Source organism: Pristiophorus japonicus, chromosome 3, assembly GCF_044704955.1.
Source record: "Pristiophorus japonicus isolate sPriJap1 chromosome 3, sPriJap1.hap1, whole genome shotgun sequence".
In the NCBI taxonomy this organism is placed as follows: Eukaryota; Metazoa; Chordata; class Chondrichthyes; family Pristiophoridae; genus Pristiophorus; species Pristiophorus japonicus.
The window spans coordinates 328,415,862-328,437,651 of NC_091979.1; the positions used below are offsets into that span (position 1 = coordinate 328,415,862).

Below are 21,790 nucleotides of genomic sequence, written 5' to 3' on the forward strand. Positions count from 1 at the left end.
TCATGAAAGTAATCCTAACCGATAATTTCTAATCATAGAGGTTTACAGCTTGGAAGGAGTCATTTAAGCCCATTGTATCTGCACCGGCCAACAAATGCCCAGTTTGAGGCGTGTACCCCTGCACCTTATTGCATTTCATGTGCACATCTAAGAACTTGTTAAATGTGGTGATGGTTTCTGCCTGCACCACACTTTCAGGCAGTGAGTTGAGACCCTCACAAACATCTGCTTGCAGAATGTTCACTTCAAATCCCCTTTAACCCTTACACTAATTACTTTTAAATTATGCAGCCTGGTTGTTGACCACTCCACTCTGTGAAATAGAACCTTTCAATCTACAATATCTAGGCCCCTCCTATTTTTATAAACCTCAATGCTGTCGCCCATCAGCCTCCTCTGTTCCAAGGAAAACAAACCCATCCTATCCAATCTGTCCTCATAGCAAAGTTGCTCCACTCCCGGCAACATCTACGTAAATCTCCTCTGTACCCTCTCCAGCGTATTCACGTCCTTCCTTCAATGCGGTGACTAGAACTGCACGCAGTACTCCAGCTGTGGCCGAACCAGAATTTTATACAGTTCTAGCATAACCCACTTGCTGTTCTGTTCCTTGCTTCTGCCAATAAAGGCTACCATTCCATATGACTTCTTAACCAACTTTTCCAACTGGCCAGCTACATTCAGGGATTTGTGGACAAGCAATCCCAGTTACCTTTGTTCCTCTACACTTCTCAATGTCATACCAGTTGATGTGTATTCCCTTTCCTTGTTAGCCCTCCACAAATGCGCTATCACTCACATCTCTGGATTAAATTCCATTTGCCACTGCTCTACCCCCTTATCAGTTGATTGATATCTTCCTGGAGTCTCCAGCTTTCTTCTTCATTATCAACCCACTGCCTATTTTAATAACACCTGAAAACTTCGAAATCATAACACCTATATTCAAGTTTAGATCATTGATAAATACCATAAAAAGCAATGGATCTGGCTCTGAAAACTGCGGAACCCCACTGGAATCACCTTCCAGTCACAAAAACACCCATCAAACATTACCCTTTGCTAACTGCCTCTGAGCAAAATTTGGATCCAATATGCCGCTTCGCCCTGAATCACATGGGCATTTACTTAGAAAATGCATAATCATTAAATGTTATCCTGCCTTCATGGGAAAACATCATTAATTGACTGATGATCTTCATTTGCACAACTAAAGAAATGTTAACTGAAGGAGAGTCCTTAATTGAATAACTTATCTGTGCTCTGCACTTTACCTCTGAATCCATAAACCATATTGGACAGTGTGCTTTAGAAGTCTGCTTCAAAATGTTCCTTGCTGGTAACATGTACATGGGACGTTGGAAACAGTGAGATAGACTGTAGTGCAAGGGACTGGTTATTTTGAAACAGCAAAGAAAATATACATTCTGGAAGAATACCATCGAAAAGAAGTGTGACCCGAACAGCCAAAAAGAAGATGAAGTGCTGAGCCCTTTTCAGCATAAAATTCTTTTCCCAAACATTTTTCTGACCGAATCTTCACAAAACAAAAATGATGCTTTTAAAGTCATTAAACCCGAATTTTCGTGCACCCAAATCTTCTGAATCAGATGCCTCTCGTTGTGCCGACTGAATCCATGTCCCTCTCAATATTCTGCTGACATGCACACTATTAAATGTGCCACTAACTTATACAATCAAAGAATAAGGGAATGGTTGCAGCCCGTCGAGCCCATGCCAACTCTCAGCAAGTCTCACTCCCCTGTCATTTACACACAGCTGTGCAATTTTTTTCATTCGGATACTTATCCAACTCGTTTTGAAAGATAAGAATGAGTCTGACTCCACCGCCCTTTAGAGCAGTGTATTCCAGATTTTAACCACTTGCTGAGGAATGGCCACTCCTGTTCCTATGTATAAAGGCAGAGAAACACGGGATCAATTCCTGCCACACTCACAACCTTGCTAAATATAGCACCGTCATTCTATTCTCGTGACACAAGCTCCATAAGTGTCGTCCAGCTGTTGAGGTTAAAGGTCTGGTTATGTTCCCAACAATGCTACTGCCACAGCGTTTCCGTAGTGTAGTGGTTATCACGTTCGCCTCACACGCGAAAGGTCCCCGGTTCGAAACCGGGCGGAAACATTATGCAAACGTGTTCAATTAATGATAAGATAAAATTAAATCATTCATATTAGTGGTTCAATGGTAACAGAGTGCAGTGTCTCACGATGCTGTTCCATTTGCTGATTTCTCTCTACAGTTCTGTTCACACTCAAATTCTTCACAGTGTCTCTCACTCCCTCCCGTTTCCAGCCCTGACGCTGGAGAAACCATATCTCAAAGCTTCACATTCCGTGCATTCAGGTCAGCTGTGAGCTTTTATTAAAGGATCCTGCCACGCCACCACGCTTCACAACAGAAAATTAAAGCCACAAACAAACCCATCGACTAATCGCTCTTCCCCAGCTCCAGAATGAGTGAGGGAGGGACAAGCCCTAACTTCCGCTCCCAGACTCTCCAATCAGCCGCTGCCGGCGGAAAGCGGAGAATGCAGCATCAAACAGCGGTTTACCGCCCTTCACTGGGCTGCAAAATGCCACCGTTCGAGACAACGCTCCCCGTACACCGAACAGCAACCTCATAAGATGCTTCATCTCAGCTTCCTGAGTTCGAGCCCCAGCTTGCACGAACACTTCTTCACTGGAAACACCATTAATTATCTGATGCCACGTTTTGCATCATGAAAGTAATCCTAACCGATAATTATATAATCATAGAGGTTTACAGCATGGAAGGAGTCATTTAAGCCCATCGTATCTGCACCGGCCAACAAATGCCCAGTTTTAGGTGTGTCCCCCTGCACCTTATTGCATTTCATGTGCACATCTCAGAACTTGTTAAATGTGGTGAGGGTTTCTGCCTGCACCACACTTTCAGGCAGTGAGTTTGAGACCCCCACAAACATCTGCATGCAGAATGTTCACTTCAAATGCCCTTTAACCCTTACACTAATTACTTTGAAATTATGCAGCCTGGTTGTTGACCACTCCACTATGTGAAATAGACCCTTTTAAACAACAATATCTAGGCCCTTCCTATTTTTATACACCTCAATACTGTCGCCCATCAGCCTCCTCTGTTCCAAGGAAAACAAACCCATCCTATCCAATCTGTCCTCATAGCAAAGTTGCTCCACTGCCGGCAACAACTACGTAAAGCTCCTCTGTACCCTCTCCAGCGTATTCACGTCCTTCCTTCAATGCGGTGACTAGAACTGCACGCAGTACTCCAGCTGTGGCCTAACCAGAATTTTATACAGTTCTAGCATAAACCACTTGCTGTTCTGTTCCTTGCTTCTGCCAATAAATGCAACCATTCCATATGACTTCTTAACCAACTTTTCCAACTGGCCAGCTACCTTCAGGGATCTGTGGACAAGCAATCCCAGTTACCTTTGTTCCTCTACACTTCTCAATGTCATACCAGTTGATGTGTATTCCCTTTCCTTGTTAGCCCTCCACAAATGCGCGATCTCTCACATCTCTGGATTAAATTCCATTTGCAACTGCTCTACCCCCTTATCAGTTGATTGATATCTTCCTGTAGTCTCCAGCTTTCTTCTTCATTATCAACCCACTGCCTATTTTAAAAACACCTGAAAACTTCGTGATCATAACACCTATAATCAAGTTTAGATCATTGATAAATACCATAAAAGCAATGGATCTGGCACTGAAAACTGTGGAACACCACTGGAAACATCCTTCCAGTCACAAAATCACCCATCAAACATTACCCTTTGCTTCCTGCCTCTGAGCCAAATTTGGATCCAATTTGCCACTTCGCCCTGAATCACATGGGCTTTTACTTAGAAAATGCATAATCATTAAATGTTATCCTGCCTTCATGGGAAAACATCATTAATTGACTGATGATCTTCATTTGCACAACTAAAGAAATGTTAACTGAAGGAGAGTCCTTAATTGAATAACTTATCTGTGCTCTGCACTTTACCTCTGAATCCATAAACCATATTGGACAGTGTGCTTTAGAAGTCTGCTTCAAAATGTTCCTTGCTGGTAACATGTACATGGGACGTTGGAAACAGTGAGATAGACTGTAGTGCAAGGGACTGGTTATTGTGAAACAGCAAAGAAAATATACAGTCTGGAAGAATACCATCGAAAAGAAGTGTGACCCTAACAGCCAAAAAGAAGATGAAGTGCTGAGCCCTTTTCAGCAAAAAATTCTTTTCCCAAACATTTTTCTGACCGAATCTTCACAAAACAAAAATGATGCTTTTAAAGTCATTAAACCCGAATTTTCGTGCACCCAAATCTTCTGAATCAGATGCCTCTCGTTGTGCCGACTGAATCCATGTCCCTTTCAATATTCTGCTGACATGCACACTATTAAATGTGCCACTAACTTATACAATCAAAGAATAAGGGAATGGTTGCAGCCCGTCGAGCACATGCCAACTCTCAACAAGTCTCACTCCCCTGTCATTTACACACAGCTGTGCAATTTTTTTCATTCGGATACTTATCCAACTCGTTTTGAAAGATAAGAATGAGTCTGACTCCACCGCCCTTTAGAGCAGTGTATTCCAGATTTTAACCACTTGCTGAGGAATGGCCACTCCTGTTCCTATGTATAAAGGCAGAGAAACACGGGATCAATTCCTGCCACACTCACAACCATGCTAAATTTCGCACCGTCATTCTATTCTCGTGACACAAGCTCCATAAGTGTAGTCCAGCTGTTGAGGTTAAAGCTCTGGTTATGTTCCCAACAATGCTACTGCCACAGCATTTCTGTAGCGTAGTGGTTATCACGTTCGCTTCACACGCGAAAGGTCCCCGGTTCGAAACCGGGCGGAAACATTATGCAAACGTGTTCAATTAATGATTAGATAAAATTAAACCATTCATATTAGTGGTTCAATATTAACAGAGTGCAGTGTCTCACGATGCTGGTCAATTTGCTGATTTCTCTCTACCGTTCTGTTCACACTCAAATTCTTCACAGTGTCTCTCACTCCCTCCCGTTTCCAGCCCTGACGCTGGAGAAACCATATCTCAAAGCTGCACATTCCGTGCATTCAGGTCAGCTGTCAGCTTTTATTAAAGGATCCTGCCACGCCACCAAGCTTCACAACAGAAAATTAAAGCCACAAACAAACCCATCGACTAATCGCTCTTCCCCAGCTCCAGAATAAGTGAGGGTGGGACAAGCCCTAACTTCCGCTCCCACACTCTCCAATCAGCCGCTGCCGGCGGAAAGCGGAGAATGCAGCATCAAACAGCGGTTTACCGCCCTTCACTGGGCTGCAAAATGCCACCGTTCGAGACAACGCTCCCCGTACACCGAACAGCAGCCTCATAAGATGCTTCATCTCAGCTTCCTGAGTTCGAGCCCCAGCTTGCACGAACACTTCTTCACTGGAAACACCATTAATTATCTGATTGCCACGTTTTGCATCATGAAAGTAATCCTAACCGATAATTATATAATCATAGAGGTTTACAGCATGGAAGGAGTCATTTAAGCCCATCGTATCTGCACCGGCCAACAAATGCCCAGTTTTAGGTGTGTTCCCCTGCACCTTATTGCATTTCATGTGCACATCTAAGAACTTGTTAAATGTGGTGAGGGTTTCTGCCTGCACCACACTTTCAGGCAGTGAGTTTGAGACCCCCACAAACATCTGCATGCAGAATGTTCACTTCAAATCCCCTTTAACCCTTACACTAATTACTTTTAAATTATGCAGCCTGGTTGTTGACCACTCCGCTATGTGAAATAGACCCTTTTAAACAACAATATCTAGGCCCCTCCTATTTTTATACACCTCAATACTGTCGCCCATCAGCCTCCTCTGTTCCAAGGAAAACAAACCCATCCTATCCAATCTGTCCTCATAGCAAAGTTGCTCCACTCCCGGCAACAACTACGTAAATCTCCTCTGTACCCTCTCCAGCGTATTCACGTCCTTCCTTCAATGCGGTGACTAGAACTGCACGCAGTACTCCAGCTGTGGCCTAACCAGAATTTTATACAGTTCTAGCATAACCCACTTGCTGTTCTGTTCCTTGCTTCTGCCAATAAATGCTACCATTCCATATGACTTCTTAACCAACTTTTCCAACTGGCCAGCTACCTTCAGGGATCTGTGGACAAGCAATGCCAGTTACCTTTGTTCCTCTACACTTCTCAATGTCATACCAGTTGATGTGTATTCCCTTTCCTTGTTAGCCCTCCACAAATGCGCTATCACTAACATTTCTGGATTAAATTCCATTTGCCACTGCTCTACCCCCTTATCTGTTGATTGATATCTTCCTGGAGTCTCCAGCTTTCTTCTTCATTATCAACCCACTGCCTATTTTAATAACACCTGAAAACTTCGTAATTATAACACCTATATTCAAGTTTAGATCATTGATAAATACCATAAAAAGCAATGGATCTGGCACTGAAAACTGCGGAACCCCACTGGAATCATCCTTCCAGTCACAAAAACACCCATCAAACATTACCCTTTGCTTACTGCCTCTGAGCCAAATTTGGATCCAATATGCCACTTCGCCCTGAATCACATGGGCATTTACTTAGAAAATGCATAATCATTAAATGTTATCCTGCCTTCATGGGAAAACATCATTAATTGACTGATGATCTTCATTTGCACAACTAAAGAAATGTTAACTGAAGGAGAGTCCTTAATTGAATAACTTATCTGTGCTCTGCACTTTACCTCTGAATCCATAAACCATTTTGGACAGTGTGCTTTAGAAGTCTGCTTCAAAATGTTCCTTGCAGGTAACATGTACATGGGACGTTGGAAACAGTGAGATAGACTGTAGTGCAAGGGACTGGTTATTGTGAAACAGCAAAGAAAATATACATTCTGGAAGAATACCATCGAAAAGAAGTATGACCCTAACAGCCAAAAAGAAGATGAAGTGCTGAGCCCTTTTCAGCAAAAAATTCTTTTCCCAAGCATTTTTCTGACCGAATCTTCACAAAACAAAAATGATGCTTTTAAAGTCATTAAACCCGAATTTTCGTGCACCCAAATCTTCTGAATCAGATGCCTCTCGTTGTGCCGACTGAATCCATGTCCCTTTCAATATTCTGCTGACATGCACACTATTAAATGTGCCACTAACTTATACAATCAAAGGATAAGGGAATGGTTGCAGCCCGTCGAGCCCATGCCAACTCTCAACAAGTCTCACTCCCCTGTCATTTACACACAGCTGTGCAATTTTTTTCTTTCGGATACTTATCCAACTCGTTTTGAAAGATAAGAATGAGTCTGACTCCACCGCCCTTTAGAGCAGTGTATTCCAGATTTTAACCACTTGCTGAGGAATGGCCACTCCTGTTCCTCTGTATAAAGGCAGAGAAACACGGGATCAATTCCTGCCACACTCACAACCTTGCTAAATTTCGCACCGTCATTCTATTCTCGTGACACAAGCTCCATAAGTGTAGTCCAGCTGTTGAGGTTAAAGCTCTGGTTATGTTCCCAACAATGCTGCTGCCACAGCATTTCCGTAGTGTAGTGGTTATCACGTTCGCCTCACACGCGAAAGGTCCCCGGCTCGAAACCGGGCGGAAACATTATGCAAACGTGTTCAATTAATGATTAGCTAAAATTAAATCATTCATATTCGTGGTTCAATATTAACAGAGTGCAGAGTCTCACGATGCTGGTCCATTTGCTGATTTCTCTCTGCAGTTCTGTTCACACTCAAATTCTTCACAGTGTCTCTCACTCCCTCCCGTTTCCATCCCTGACGCTGGAGAAACCATATCTCAAAGCTGCACATTCCGTGCATTCAGGTCAGCTGTGAGCTTTTATTAAAGGATCCTGCCACGCCACCAAGCTTCACAACAGAAAATTAAAGCCACAAACAAACCCATCGACTAATCGCTCTTCCACAGCTCCAGAATGAGTGAGGGCGGGACAAGCCCTAACTTCCGCTCCCACACTCTCCAATCAGCCGCTGCCGGCGGAAAGCAGAGAATGCAGCATCAAACAGCGGTTTACCGCCCTTCACTGGGCTGCAAAATGCCACCGTTCGAGACAACGCTCCCCGTACACCGAACAGCAGCCTCATAAGATGCTTCATCTCAGCTTCCTGAGTTCGAGCCCCAGCTTGCACGAACACTTCTTCACTGGAAACACCATTAATTATCTGATTGCCACGTTTTGCATCATGAAAGTAATCCTAACCGATAATTATATAATCATAGAGGTTTACAGCATGGAAGGAGTCATTTAAGCCCATCGTATCTGCACCGGCCAACAAATGCCCAGTTTTAGGTGTGTCCCCCTGCACCTTATTGCATTTCATGTGCACATCTAAGAACTTGTTAAATGTGGTGAGGGTTTCTGCCTGCACCACACTTTCAGGCAGTGAGTTTGAGACCCCCACAAACATCTGCAAGCAGAATGTTCACTTCAAAACCCCTTTAACCCTTACACTAATTACTTTTAAATTATGCAGCCTGGTTGTTGACCACTCCGCTATGTGAAATAGACCCTTTTAAACAACAATATCTAGGCCCCTCCTATTTTTATACACCTCAATACTGTCGCCCATCAGCCTCCTCTGTTCCAAGGAAAACAAACCCATCCTATCCAATCTGTCCTCATAGCAAAGTTGCTCCACTGCTGGCAACAACTACGTAAAGCTCCTCTGTACCCTCTCCAGCGTATTCACGTCCTTCCTTCAATGCGGTGACTAGAACTGCACGCAGTACTCCAGCTTTGGCCTAACCAGAATTTTATACAGTTCTAGCATAAACCACTTGCTGTTCTGTTCCTTGCTTCTGCCAATAAATGCAACCATTCCATATGACTTCTTAACCAACTTTTCCAACTGGCCAGCTACCTTCGGGGATCTGTGGACAAGCAATCCCAGTTACCTTTATCCTCTACACTTCTCAATGTCATACCAGTTGATGTGTATTCCCTTTCCTTGTTCGCCCTCCACAAATGCGCGATCTCTCACATCTCTGGATTAAATTCCATTTGCCACTGCTCTGCCCCCTTATCAGTTGATTGATATCTTCCTGGAGTCTCCAGCTTTCTTCTTCATTATCAACCCACTGCCTATTTTAATAACACCTGAAAACTTCGTAATCATAACACCTATATTCAAGTTTAGATCATTGATAAATACCATAAAAAGCAATGGATCTGGCACTGAAAACTGCGGAACCCCACTGGAATCATCCTTCCAGTCACAAAAACAACCATCAAAAATTACCCTTTGCTTACTGCCTCTGAGCCAAATTTGGATCCAATATGCCACTTCGCCCTGAATCACATGGGCATTTACTTAGAAAATGCATAATCATTAAATGTTATCCTGCCTTCATGGGAAAACATCATTAATTGACTGATGATCTTCATTTGCACAACTAAAGAAATGTTAACTGAAGGAGAGTCCTTAATTGAATAACTTATCTGTGCTCTGCACTTTACCTCTGAATCCATAAACGATATTGGACAGTGTGCTTTAGAAGTCTGCTTCAAAATGTTCCTTGCTGGTAACATGTACATGGGACGTTGGAAACAGTGAGATAGACTGTAGTGCAAGGGACTGGTTATTGTGAAACAGCAAAGAAAATATACAGTCTGGAAGAATACCATCGAAAAGAAGTGTGACCCTAACAGCCAAAAAGAAGATGAAGTGCTGAGCCCTTTTCAGCAAAAAATTCTTTTCCCAAACATTTTTCTGACCGAATCTTCACAAAACAAACATGATGCTTTTAAAGTCATTAAACCCGAATTTTCGTGCACCCAAATCTTCTGAATCAGATGCCTCTCGTTGTGCCGACTGAATCCATGTCGCCTTTCAATATTCTGCTGACATGCACACTATTAAATGTGCCACTAACTTATACAATCAAAGAATAAGGGAATGGTTGCAGCCCGTCGAGCCCATGCCAACTCTCAACAAGTCTCACTCCCCTGTCATTTACACACAGCTGTGCAATTTTTTTCATTCGGATGTTTATCCAACTCGTTTTGAAAGATAAGAATGAGTGTGACTCCACCGCCCTTTAGAGCAGTGTATTCCAGATTTTAACCACTTGCTGAGGAATGGCCACTCCTGTTCCGATGTATAAAGGCAGAGAAACACGGGATCAATTCCTGCCACACTCACAACCTTGCTAAATTTCGCACCGTCATTCTATTCTCGTGACACAAGCTCCAAAGTGTAGTCCAGCTGTTGAGGTTAAAGCTCTGGTTATGTTCCCAACAATGCTACTGCCACAGCGTTTCCGTAGTGTAGTGGTTATCACGTTCGCCTCACACGCGAAAGGTCCCCGGTTCGAAACCGGGCGGAAACATTATGCAAACGTGTTCAATTAATGATTAGATAAAATTAAATCATTCATATTAGTGGTTCAATATTAACAGAGTGCAGTGTCTCACGATGCTGGTCCATTTGCTGATTTCTCTCTGCCGTTCTGTTCACACTCAAATTCTTCACAGTGTCTCTCACTCCCTCCCGTTTCCAGCCCTGACGCTGGAGAAACCATATCTCAAAGCTGCACATTCCGTGCATTCAGGTCAGCTGTCAGCTTTTATTAAAGGATCCTGCCACGCCACCAAGCTTCACAACAGAAAATTAAAGCCACAAACAAACCCATCGACTAATCGCTCTTCCCCAGCTCCAGAATGAGTGAGGGCGGGACAAGCCCTAACTTCCGCTCCCACACTCTCCAATCAGCCGCTGCCGGCGGAAAGCGGAGAATGCAGCATCAAACAGCGGTTTACCGCCCTTCAGTGGGCTGCAAAATGCCACCGTTCGAGACAACGCTCCCCGTACACCGAACAGCAGCCTCATAAGATGCTTCATCTCAGCTTCCTGAGTTCGAGCCCCAGCTTGCACGAACACTTCTTCACTGGAAACACCATTAATTATCTGGTTGCCACGTTTTGCATCATGAAAGTAATCCTAACCGATAATTATATAATCATAGAGGTTTGCAGCATGGAAGGAGTCATTTAAGCCCATCGTATCTGCACCGGCCAACAAATGCCCAGTTTTAGGTGTGTCCCCCTGCAACTTATTGCATTTCATGTGCACATCTAAGAACTTGTTAAATGTGGTGAGGGTTTCTGCCTGCACCACACTTTCAGGCAGTGAGTTTGAGACCCCCACAATCATCTGCATGCAGAATGTTCACTTCAAATCCCCTTTAACCCTTACACTAATTACTTTGAAATTATGCAGCCTGGTTGTTGACTACTCCGCTATGTGAAATAGGCCCTTTTAAACAACAATATCTAGGCCCCTCCTATTTTTATACACCTCAATACTGTCGCCCATCAGCCTCCTCTGTTCCATGGAAAATAAACCCATCCTATCCAATCTGTCCTCATAGCAAAGTTGCTCCACTCCCGGCAACAACTACGTAAATCTCCTCTGTACCCTCTCCAGCGTATTCACGTCCTTCCTTCAATGCGGTGACTAGAACTGCACGCAGTACTCCAGCTGTGGCCTAACAAGAATTTTATACAGTTCTAGCATAACCCACTTGCTGTTCTGTTCCTTGCTTCTGCCAATAAATGCTACCATTCCATATGACTTCTTAACCAACTTTTCCAACTGGCCAGCTACCTTCAGGGATCTGTGGACAAGCAATCCCAGTTTCCTTTGTTCCTCTACACTTCTCAATGTCATACCAGTTGAGGTATATTCCCTTTCCTTGTTAGCCCTCCACAAATGCGCTATCACTAACATCTCTGGATTAAATTCAATTTGCCACTGCTCTACCCTCTTATCTGTTGATTGATATCTTCCTGGAGTCTCCAGCTTTCTTCTTCATTATCAACCCACTGCCTATTTTAATAACACCTGAAAACTTCGTAATCATAACACCTATATTCAAGTTTAGATCATTGATAAATACCATAAAAAGCAATGGATCTGGCACTGAAAACTGCAGAACCCCACTGGAATAATCCTTCCAGTCACAAAAACACCCATCAAACATTACCCTTTGCTTACTGCCTCTGAGCCAAATTTGGATCCAATATGCCACTTCGCCCTGAATCACATGGGCATTTACTTAGAAAATGCATAATCATTAAATGTTATCCTGCCTTCATGGGAAAACATCATTAATTGACTGATGATCTTCATTTGCACAACTAAAGAAATGTTAACTGAAGGAGAGTCCTTAATTGAATAACTTATCTGTGCTCTGCACTTTACCTCTGAATCCATAAACCATTTTGGACAGTGTGCTTTAGAAGTCTGCTTCAAAATGTTCCTTGCTGGTAACATGTACATGGGACGTTGGAAACAGTGAGATAGTCTGTAGTGCAAGGGACTGGTTATTGTGAAACAGCAAAGAAAATATACATTCTGGAAGAATACCATCGAAAAGAAGTGTGACCCTAACAGCCAAAAAGAAGATGAAGTGCTGAGCCCTTTTAAGCAAAAAATTCTTTTCCCAAACATTTCACTGACCGAATCTTCACAAAACAAAAATGATGCTTTTAAAGTCATTAAACCCGAATTTTCGTGCACACAAATCTTCTGAATCAGATGCCTCTCGTTGTGCCGACTGAATCCATGTCCCTTTCGATATTCTGCTGACATGCACACTATTAAATGTGCCACTAACTTATACAATCAAAGAATAAGGGAATGGTTGCAGCCCGTCGAGCCCATGCCAACTCTCAACAAGTCTCACTCCCCTGTCATTTACACACAGCTGTGCAATTTTTTTCATTCGGATACTTATCCAACTCGTTTTGAAAGATAAGAATGAGTCTGACTCCACCGCCCTTTAGAGCAGTGTATTCCAGATTTTAACCACTTGCTGAGGAATGGCCACTCCTGTTCCTCTGTATAAAGGCAGAGAAACACGGGATCAATTCCTGCCACACTCACAACCTTGCTAAATATAGCACCGTCATTCTATTCTCGTGACACAAGCTCCATCAGTGTAGTCCAGCTGTTGAGGTTAAAGCTCTGGTTATGTTCCCAACAATGCTACTGCCACAGCATTTCCGTAGTGTAGTGGTTATCACGTTCGCCTCACACGCGAAAGGTCCCTGGTTCGAAACCGGGAGGAAACATTATGCAAACGTTTTAATTAATGATTAGCTAAAATTAAATCATTCATATTCGTGGTTCAATATTAACAGAGTGCAGTGTCTCACGATGCTGGTCCATTTGCTGATTTCTCTCTGCAGTTCTGTTCACACTCAAATTCTTCACAGTGTCTCTCACTCCCTCCCGTTTCCAGCCCTGACGCTGGAGAAACCATATCTCAAAGCTGCACATTCCGTGCATTCAGGTCAGCTGTGAGAGATTATTAAAGGATCCTGCCACGCCACCAAGCTTCACAACAGAAAATTAAAGCCACAAACAAACCCATCGACTAATCGCTCTTCCCCAGCTCCAGAATGAGTGAGGGCGGGACAAGCCCGAACTTCCGCTCCCACACTCTCCAATCAGCCGTTGCCGGCGGAAAGCGGAGAATGCAGCATCAAACAGCGGTTTACCGCCCTTCACTGGGCTGCAAAATGCCACCGTTCGAGACAACGCCCCCCGTACACCGAACAGCAGCCTCATAAGATGCTTCATCTCAGCTTCCTGAGTTCGAGCCCCAGCTTGCACGAACACTTCTTCACTGGAAACACCATTAATTATCTGATTGCCACGTTTTGCATTATGAAAGTAATCCTAACCGATAATTATATAATCATAGAGGTTTACAGCATGGAAGGAGTCATTTAAGCCCATCGTATCTGCACCGGCCAACAAATGCCCAGTTTTAGGTGTGTCCCCCTGCACCTTATTGCATTTCATGTGCACATCTAAGAACTTGTTAAATGTGGTGAGGGTTTCTGCCTGCACCACACTTTCAGGCAGTGAGTTTGAGACCCCCACAAACATCTGCATGCAGAATGTTCACTTCAAATCCTCTTTAACCCTTACACTAATTACTTTTAAATTATGCAGCCTGGTTGTTGACCACTCCGCTATGTGAAATAGACCCTTTTAAACAACAATATCTAGGCCCCTCCTATTTTTATACACCTCAATACTGTCGCCCATCAGCCTCCTCTGTTCCAAGGAAAACAAACCCATCCTATCCAATCTGTCCTCATAGCAAAGTTGCTCCACTGCCGGCAACAACTACGTAAAGCTCCTCTGTACCCTCTCCAGCGTATTCACGTCCTTCCTTCAATGCGGTGACTAGAACTGCACGCAGTACTCCAGCTGTGGCCTAACCAGAATTTTATACAGTTCTAGCATAACCCACTTGCTGTTCTGTTCCTTGCTTCTGCCAATAAATGCAACCATTCCATATGACTTCTTAACCAACTTTTCCAACTGGCCAGCTACCTTCAGGGATCTGTGGACAAGCAATCCCAGTTACCTTTGTTCCTCTGCACTTCTCAATGTCATACCAGTTGATGTGTATTCTCTTTCCTTGTTAGACCTCCACAAATGCGCGATCTCTCACATCTCTGGTTTAAATTCAATTTGCCACTGCTCTACCCACTTATCAGTTGATTGATATCTTCCTGGAGTCTCCAGCTTTCTTCTTCATTATCAACCACACTGCCTATTTTAATAACACCTGAAAACTTCGTAATCATAACACTTATATTCAAGTTTAGATCATTGATAAATACCATAAAAAGCAATGGATCTGGCACTGAAAACTGTGCAACCCCACTGGAAACATCCTTCCAGCCACAAAAACACCCATCAAACATTACCCTTTGCTTCCTGCCTGTGAGCCAAATTTGGATCCAATTTGCCACTGCGCCCTGAATCACATGGGCTTTTACTTAGAAAATGCATAATCATTAAATGTTTTCCTGCCTTCATGGGAAAACATCATTAATTGACTGATGATCTTCATTTGCACAACTAAAGAAATGTTAACTGAAGGAGAGTCCTTAATTGAATAACTTATCTGTGCTCTGCACTTTAGCTCTGAATCCATAAACCATTTTGGACACTGTGCTTTAGAAGTCTGCTTCAAAATGTTCATTGCTGGTAACATGTACATGAGACGTTGGAAACAGTGAGATAGACTGTAGTGCAAGGGACTGGTTATTGTGAAACAGCAAAGAAAATATACATTCTGGAAGAATACCATCGAAAAGAAGTGTGGCCCTAACAGCCAAAAAGAAGATGAAGTGCTGAGCCCTTTTCAGCAAAAAATTATTTTTCAAACATTTCTCTAACCGAATCTTCATAAAAGAAAAATGATGCTTTTAAAGTCATTAAACCCGAATTTTCGTGCACCCGAATCTTCTGAATCAGATGCCTCTCGTTGTGTCGACTGAATCCATGTCCCTTTCAAAATTCTGCTGACATGCGCACTATTAAATGTGCCACTAACTTATAGAATCAAAGAATAAGGGAATGGATGCAGCCCGTCGAGCCCATGCCAACTCTCAACAAGTCTCACTCCCCTGTCATTTACCCACAGCTGTGCAATTTTTTTCATTCGGATACTTATCCAACTCCGTTTTGAAAGATAAGATTGAGTCTGACTCCACCGCCCTTTAGAGAAGTGTATTCCAGATTCTAACCACTTGCTGAGGAATGGCCACTCCTATTCCTATGTATAAAGGCAGAGAAACACGGGATCAATTCCTGCCACACTCACAACCTTGCTAAATATAGCACCGTTATTCTATTCTCGTGACACAAGCTCCAGAAGTGTAGTCCAGCTGTTGAGGTTAAAGCTCTGGTTATGTTCCCAACAATGTTCCTGCCACAGCGTTTCTGTAGTGTAGTGGTTATCACGTTCGCCTAACACGCGAAAAGTCCCCGGTTCGAAACCGGGCGGAAACATTATGCAAACGTGTTCAATTAATGATAAGATAAAATTAAATCATTCAGATTAGTGGTTCAATGTTAACAGAGTGCAGTGTCTCACGATGCTGGTCCATTTGCTGATTTCTCTCTGCAGTTCTGTTCACATTCAAATTCTACACAGTGTCTCTCACTCCCTCCCGTTTACAGCCCTGACGCTGGAGAAACCAGATCTCAAAGCTGCACATTCCTTGCATTCAGGTCAGCTGTGAGAGATTATTAAAGGATGCTGCCACGCCACCACGCTTCACAACAGAAAATTAAAGCCACAAACAAACCCATCGACTAATCGCTCTTCCTCAGCTCCAGAGTGAGTGAGGGCGGGACAAGCCCTAACTTCCGCTCCCACACTCTCCAATCAGCCGCTGCCGGCGGAAAGCGGAGAATGCAGCATCAAACAGCGGTTTACCGCCCTTCACTTGGCTGCAAAATGCCAACGTTCCAGACAACGCTCCCCGTGCTCTGAACAGCAGCCTCATAAGATGCTTCATCTCAGCTTCCTGAGTTCGAGCCCCAGCTTGCACGAACACTTCTTCACTGGAAACAGCATTAATTATCTGATTGCCACGTTTTGCATCATGAAAGTAATCCTAACCGATAATTATATAACCATGGAGGTTTACAGCATGGAAGGAGTCATTTACGCCCATCGTATCTGCACCGGCCAAAAAATGCCCAGTTTTAGGTGTGTACCCCTGCACCTTATTGCATTTCATGTGCACATCTACGAACTGGTTAAATGTGGTGAGGGTTTCTGCCTGCACCACACTTTCAGGCAGTGAGTTTGAGACCCCCACAAACATCTGCATGCAGAATGTTCACTTCAAATCCCCTTTAACCCTTACACTAATTACTTTTAAATTATGCAGCCTGGTTGTTGACCACTGCACTATGTGAAATAGACCCTTTTAATCAACAATATCTAGGCGTCTCCTATTTTTATACACCTCAATGCGGTCGCCCTTCAGCCTCCTCTGTTCCAAGGAAAACAAACCCATCCTATCCAATCTGTCCTCATAGCAAAGTTGCTCCACTCCCGGCAACATCTACATAAATCTCCTCTGTACCCTCTCCAGCGTATTCACGTTCTTCCTTCAGTGCGGTGACCAGAACTGCACGCAGTACTCCAGCTGTGGCCTAACCAGAATTTTATACAGTTCTAGCATAACCCACTTGCTGTTCTGTTCCTTGCTTCTGCCAATAAATGCAACCATTCCATATGACTTCTTAATCAACTTTTCCAACTGGTCAGCTGCCTTCAGGGATCTGTGGACAAGCAATCCCAGTTACCTTTGTTCCTCTACACTTCTCAATGTCATACCAGTTGATGTGTATTCCCTTTCCTTGTTAGCCCTCCACAAATGCGCGATCTCTCACATCTCTGGATTAAATTCAATTTGCCACTGCTCTACCCCCTTATCAGTTGATTGATATCTTCCTGGAGTCTCCAGCTTTCTTCTTCATTATCAACCACACTGCCTATTTTAATAACACCTGAAAACTTCGTAAGCATAACACCTATATTCAAGTTTAGATCATTGATAAATACCATAAAAAGCAATGGATCTGGCACTGAAAACTGTGGAACCCCACTGGAAACATCCTTCCAGTCACAAAAACACCCATCAAACATTACCGTTTGCTTCCTGCCTCTGAGCCAAATTTGGATCCAATTTGCCACTTCGCCCTGAATCACATGGGCTTTTACTTAGAAAATGCATAATCATTAAATGTTATCCTGCCTTTGTGGGAAAACATCATTAATTGACTGATGATGTTCATTTGCACAACTAAAGAAATGTTAACTGAAGGAGAATCCTTAATTGAATAACTTATCTGTGCTCTGCACTTTAGCTCTGAATCCATAAACCATTTTGGACACTGTGCTTTAGAAGTCTGCTTCAAAATGTTCATTGCTGGTAACATGTACATGAGACGTTGGAAACAGTGAGATAGACTGTAGTGCAAGGGACTGGTTATTGTGAAACAGCAAAGAAAATATACATTCTGGAAGAATACCATCGAAAAGAAGTGTGGCCCTAACAGCCAAAAAGAAGATAAAGTGCTGAGCCCTTTTCAGCAAAAAATTATTTTTCAAACATTTCTCTGACCGAATCTTCATAAAAGAAAAATGATGCTTTTAAAGTCATTAAACCCGAATTTTCGTGCACCCGAATCTTCTGAATCAGATGCCTCTCGTTGTGTCGACTGAATCCATGTCCCTTTCAATATTCTGCTGACATGCACACTATTAAATGTGCCACTAACTTATAGAATCAAAGAATAACGGAATGGATGCAGCCCGTCGAGCCCATGCCAACTCTCAACAAGTATCACTCCCCTGTCATTTACCCACAGCTGTGCAATTTTTTTCATTCGGATACTTATCCAACTCCGTTTTGAAAGATAAGATTGAGTCTGACTCCACCGCCCTTTCGAGAAGTATATTCCAGATTCTAACCACTTGCTGAGGAATGGCCACTCCTGTTCCTATGTATAAAGGCAGAGAAACACGGGATCAATTCCTGCCACACTCACAACCTTGCAATATCGCACCGTTATTCGATTCTCGTGACACAAGCTCCAGAAGTGTAGTCCAGCTGTTGAGGTTAAAGCTCTGGTTATGTTCCCAACGATGTTATTGCACCAGCGTTTCCGTAGTGTAGTGGTTATCACGTTCGCCTAACACGCGAAAGGTCCCCGGTTCAAAACCGGGCGGAAACATTATGCAAACGTGTTCAATTAATGATAAGATAAAATTAAATCATTCATATTGGTGGTTCAATGTTAACAGAGTGCAGTGTCTCACGATGCTGTTCCATTTGCTGATTTCTCTCTACAGTTCTGTTCACACTCAAATTCGACACAGTGTCTCTCACTCCCTCCCGCTTCCAGCCCTGACGCTGGAGAAACCATATCTCAAAGCTGCACATTCCGTGCATTCAGGTCAGCTGTGAGAGATTATTGAAGGATCCTGCCACGCCACCACGCTTCACAACAGAAAATTAAAGCCACAAACAAACCCATCGACTAATCGCTCTTCCTCAGCTCCAGAGTGAGTGAGGGCGGGACAAGCCCTAACTTCCGCTCCCACACTCTCCAATCAGCCGCTGCCGGCGGAAAGCGGAGAATGCAGCATCAAACAGCGGTTTACCGCCCTTCACTGGGCTGCAAAATGCCACCGTTCCAGACAACGCTCCCCGTGCTCCGAACAGCAGCCTCATAAGATGCTTCATCTCAGCTTCCTGAGTTCGAGCCCCAGCTTGCACGAACACTTCTTCACTGGAAACAGCATTAATTATCTGATTGCCACGTTTTGCATCATGAAAGTAATCCTAACCGATAATTATATAATCATAGAGGTTTACAGCATGGAAGGAGTCATTTACGCCCAACGTATCTGCACCGGTCAACAAATGCCCAGTTTTAGGTGTGTCCCCCTGCACCTTATTGCATTTCATGTGCACATCTAAGAACTTGTTAAATGTGGTGAGGGTTTCTGCCTGCACCACACTTTCAGGCAGTGAGTTTGAAACCCCCACAAACATCTGCATGCAGAATGTTCACTTCAAATCCCCTTTAACCCTTACACTAATTACTTTTAAATTATGCAGCCTGGTTGTTGACCACTCCACTATGTGAAATAGACCCTTTTAATCAACAATATCTAGGCCTTTCCTATTTTTATACACCTCAATGCGGTCGCCCATCAGCCTCCTCTGTTCCAAGGAAAACAAACCCATCCTATCCAATCTGTCCTCATAGCAATGTTGCTCCACTCCCGGCAACATCTACGTAAATCTCCTCTGTACCCTCTCCAGCGTATTCACGTTCTTCCTTCAATGCGGTGACCAGAACTGCACGCAGTACTCCAGCTGTGGCCTAACCAGAATTTTATACAGTTCTAGCACAACCCACTTGCTGCTCTGTTCCTTGCTTCTGCCAATAAATGCAATCATTCCATATGACTTCTTAATCAACTTTTCCAACTGGTCAGCTACTTTCAGGGATCTGTGGACAAGCAATCCCAGTTACCTTTGTTCCTCTACACTTCTCAATGTCATACCAGTTGATGTGTATTCCCTTTCGTTGTTAGCCCTCCACAAATGCGCGATCTCTCACATCTCTGGATTAAATTCAATTTGCCACTGCACTACCCACTTATCAGTTGATTGATATCTTCCTGGAGTCTCCAGCTTTCTTCTTCATTATCAACCACACTGCCTATTTTAATAACACCTGAAAACTTCGTAATCATAACACCTATATTCAAGTTTAGATCATTGATAAATACCATAAGAAGCAATGGATCTGGCACTGAAAACTGTGGAACCCCACTGGAAACATCCTTCCAGTCACAAAAACACCCATCAAACATTACCCTTTGCTTCCTGCCTCTGAGCCAAATTTGGATCCAATTTGCCACTTCGCCTTGAATCACATGGGCTTTTACTTAGAAAATGCATAATCATTAAATGTTATCCTGCCTTCATGGGAAAACATCATTAATTGACTTATGATCTTCATTTGCACAACTAAAGAAATGTTAACTGAAGGAGAATCCTTAATTGAATAACTTATCTGTGCTCTGCACTTTACCTCTGAATCCATAAACCATTTTGGACACTGTGCTTTAGAAGTCTGCTTCAAAATGTTCATTGCTGGTAACATGTATATGAGACGTTGGAAACAGTGAGATAGACTGCAGTGCAAGGGACTGGTTATTGTGAAACAGCAAAGAAAATATACATTCTGGAAGAATACCATCGAAAAGAAGTGTGGCCCTAACAGCCAAAAAGAAGATGAAGTGCTGAGCCCTTTTCAGCAAAAAATTCTTTTTCAAACATTTCTCTGACCGAATCTTCACAAAAGAAAAATGATGCTTTTAAAGTCATTAAACCCGAATTTTCATGCACCGGAATCTTCTGAATCAGATGCCTCTCGTTGTGCCGACTGAATCCATGTCCCTTTCAATATTCTGCTGACATGCACACTATTAAATGTGCCACTAACTTATAGAATCAAAGCATGAGGGAATGGATGCAGCCCGTCGAGCCCATGCCAACTCTCAACAAGTCTCACTCCCCTGTCATTTACCCACAGCTGTACAATTTTTTTCATTCGGATACTTATCCAACTCCGTTTTGAAAGATAAGATTGAGTCTGACTCCACCGCCCTTTAGAGAAGTGTATTCCAGATTCTAACCACTTGCTGACGAATGACCACTCCTGTTCCTATGTATAAAGGCAGAGAAACACGGGATCAATTCCTGCCACACTCACAACCTTGCTAAATATAGCACCGTCATTCTATTCTCGTGACACAAGCTCCAGAAGTGTCGTCCAGCTGTTGAGGTTAAAGCTCTGGTTATGTTCCCAACAGTCTTAATGCCACAGCGTTTCCGTAGTGTAGTGGTTATCACGTTCACCTAACACGCGAAAAGTCCCCGGTTCGAAACCGGGCGGAAACATTATGCAAACGTGTTCAATTCATGATAAGATAAAATTAAATCATTCATATTAGTGGTTCAATGTTAACAGAGTGCAGTGTCTCACGATGCTGTTCCATTTGCTGATTTCTCTCTGCAGTTCTGTTCACACTCAAATTCTACACAGTGTCTCTCACTCCCTCCCGTTTCCAGCCCTGACGCTGGAGAAACCATATCTCAAAGCTGCACATTCCGTGCATTCAGGTCAGCTGTGAGAGATTATTAAAGGATCCTGCCACGCCACCACGCTTCACAACAGAAAATTAAAGCCACAAACAAACCCATCGACTAATCGCTCTTCCCCAGCTCCAGAGTGAGTGAGGGCGGAACAAGCCCTAACTTCCGCTCCCACACTCTCCAATCAGCCGCTGCCGGCGGAAAGCGGAGAATGCAGCATCAAACAACGG

General features: G+C 43.3%; 8 non-coding genes across 8 annotated transcripts; all 8 read left to right on the forward strand.

Moving 5' to 3' along the window:
* The first annotated feature begins 2,073 nt into the window (after window positions 1-2,073).
* On the forward strand, window positions 2,074-2,146 carry trnav-cac (transfer RNA valine (anticodon CAC)). Its single transcript has one exon. It is a non-coding gene; the product is annotated as a tRNA-Val (tRNA).
* A 2,671-nt stretch (window positions 2,147-4,817) lies between these two features.
* Window positions 4,818-4,890, forward strand: trnav-cac (transfer RNA valine (anticodon CAC)). Its single transcript has one exon. It is a non-coding gene; the product is annotated as a tRNA-Val (tRNA).
* Window positions 4,891-7,563: 2,673 nt separating this feature from the next.
* Window positions 7,564-7,636, forward strand: trnav-cac (transfer RNA valine (anticodon CAC)). Its single transcript has one exon. It is a non-coding gene; the product is annotated as a tRNA-Val (tRNA).
* Window positions 7,637-10,308: 2,672 nt separating this feature from the next.
* On the forward strand, window positions 10,309-10,381 carry trnav-cac (transfer RNA valine (anticodon CAC)). Its single transcript has one exon. It is a non-coding gene; the product is annotated as a tRNA-Val (tRNA).
* Window positions 10,382-13,054: 2,673 nt separating this feature from the next.
* trnav-cac (transfer RNA valine (anticodon CAC)) lies at window positions 13,055-13,127 on the forward strand. The gene has a single exon. It is a non-coding gene; the product is annotated as a tRNA-Val (tRNA).
* A 2,673-nt stretch (window positions 13,128-15,800) lies between these two features.
* Window positions 15,801-15,873, forward strand: trnav-aac (transfer RNA valine (anticodon AAC)). Its single transcript has one exon. It is a non-coding gene; the product is annotated as a tRNA-Val (tRNA).
* A 2,672-nt stretch (window positions 15,874-18,545) lies between these two features.
* Window positions 18,546-18,618, forward strand: trnav-aac (transfer RNA valine (anticodon AAC)). The gene has a single exon. It is a non-coding gene; the product is annotated as a tRNA-Val (tRNA).
* A 2,674-nt stretch (window positions 18,619-21,292) lies between these two features.
* trnav-aac (transfer RNA valine (anticodon AAC)) lies at window positions 21,293-21,365 on the forward strand. Its single transcript has one exon. It is a non-coding gene; the product is annotated as a tRNA-Val (tRNA).
* The last annotated feature ends 425 nt before the right edge of the window (window positions 21,366-21,790 follow it).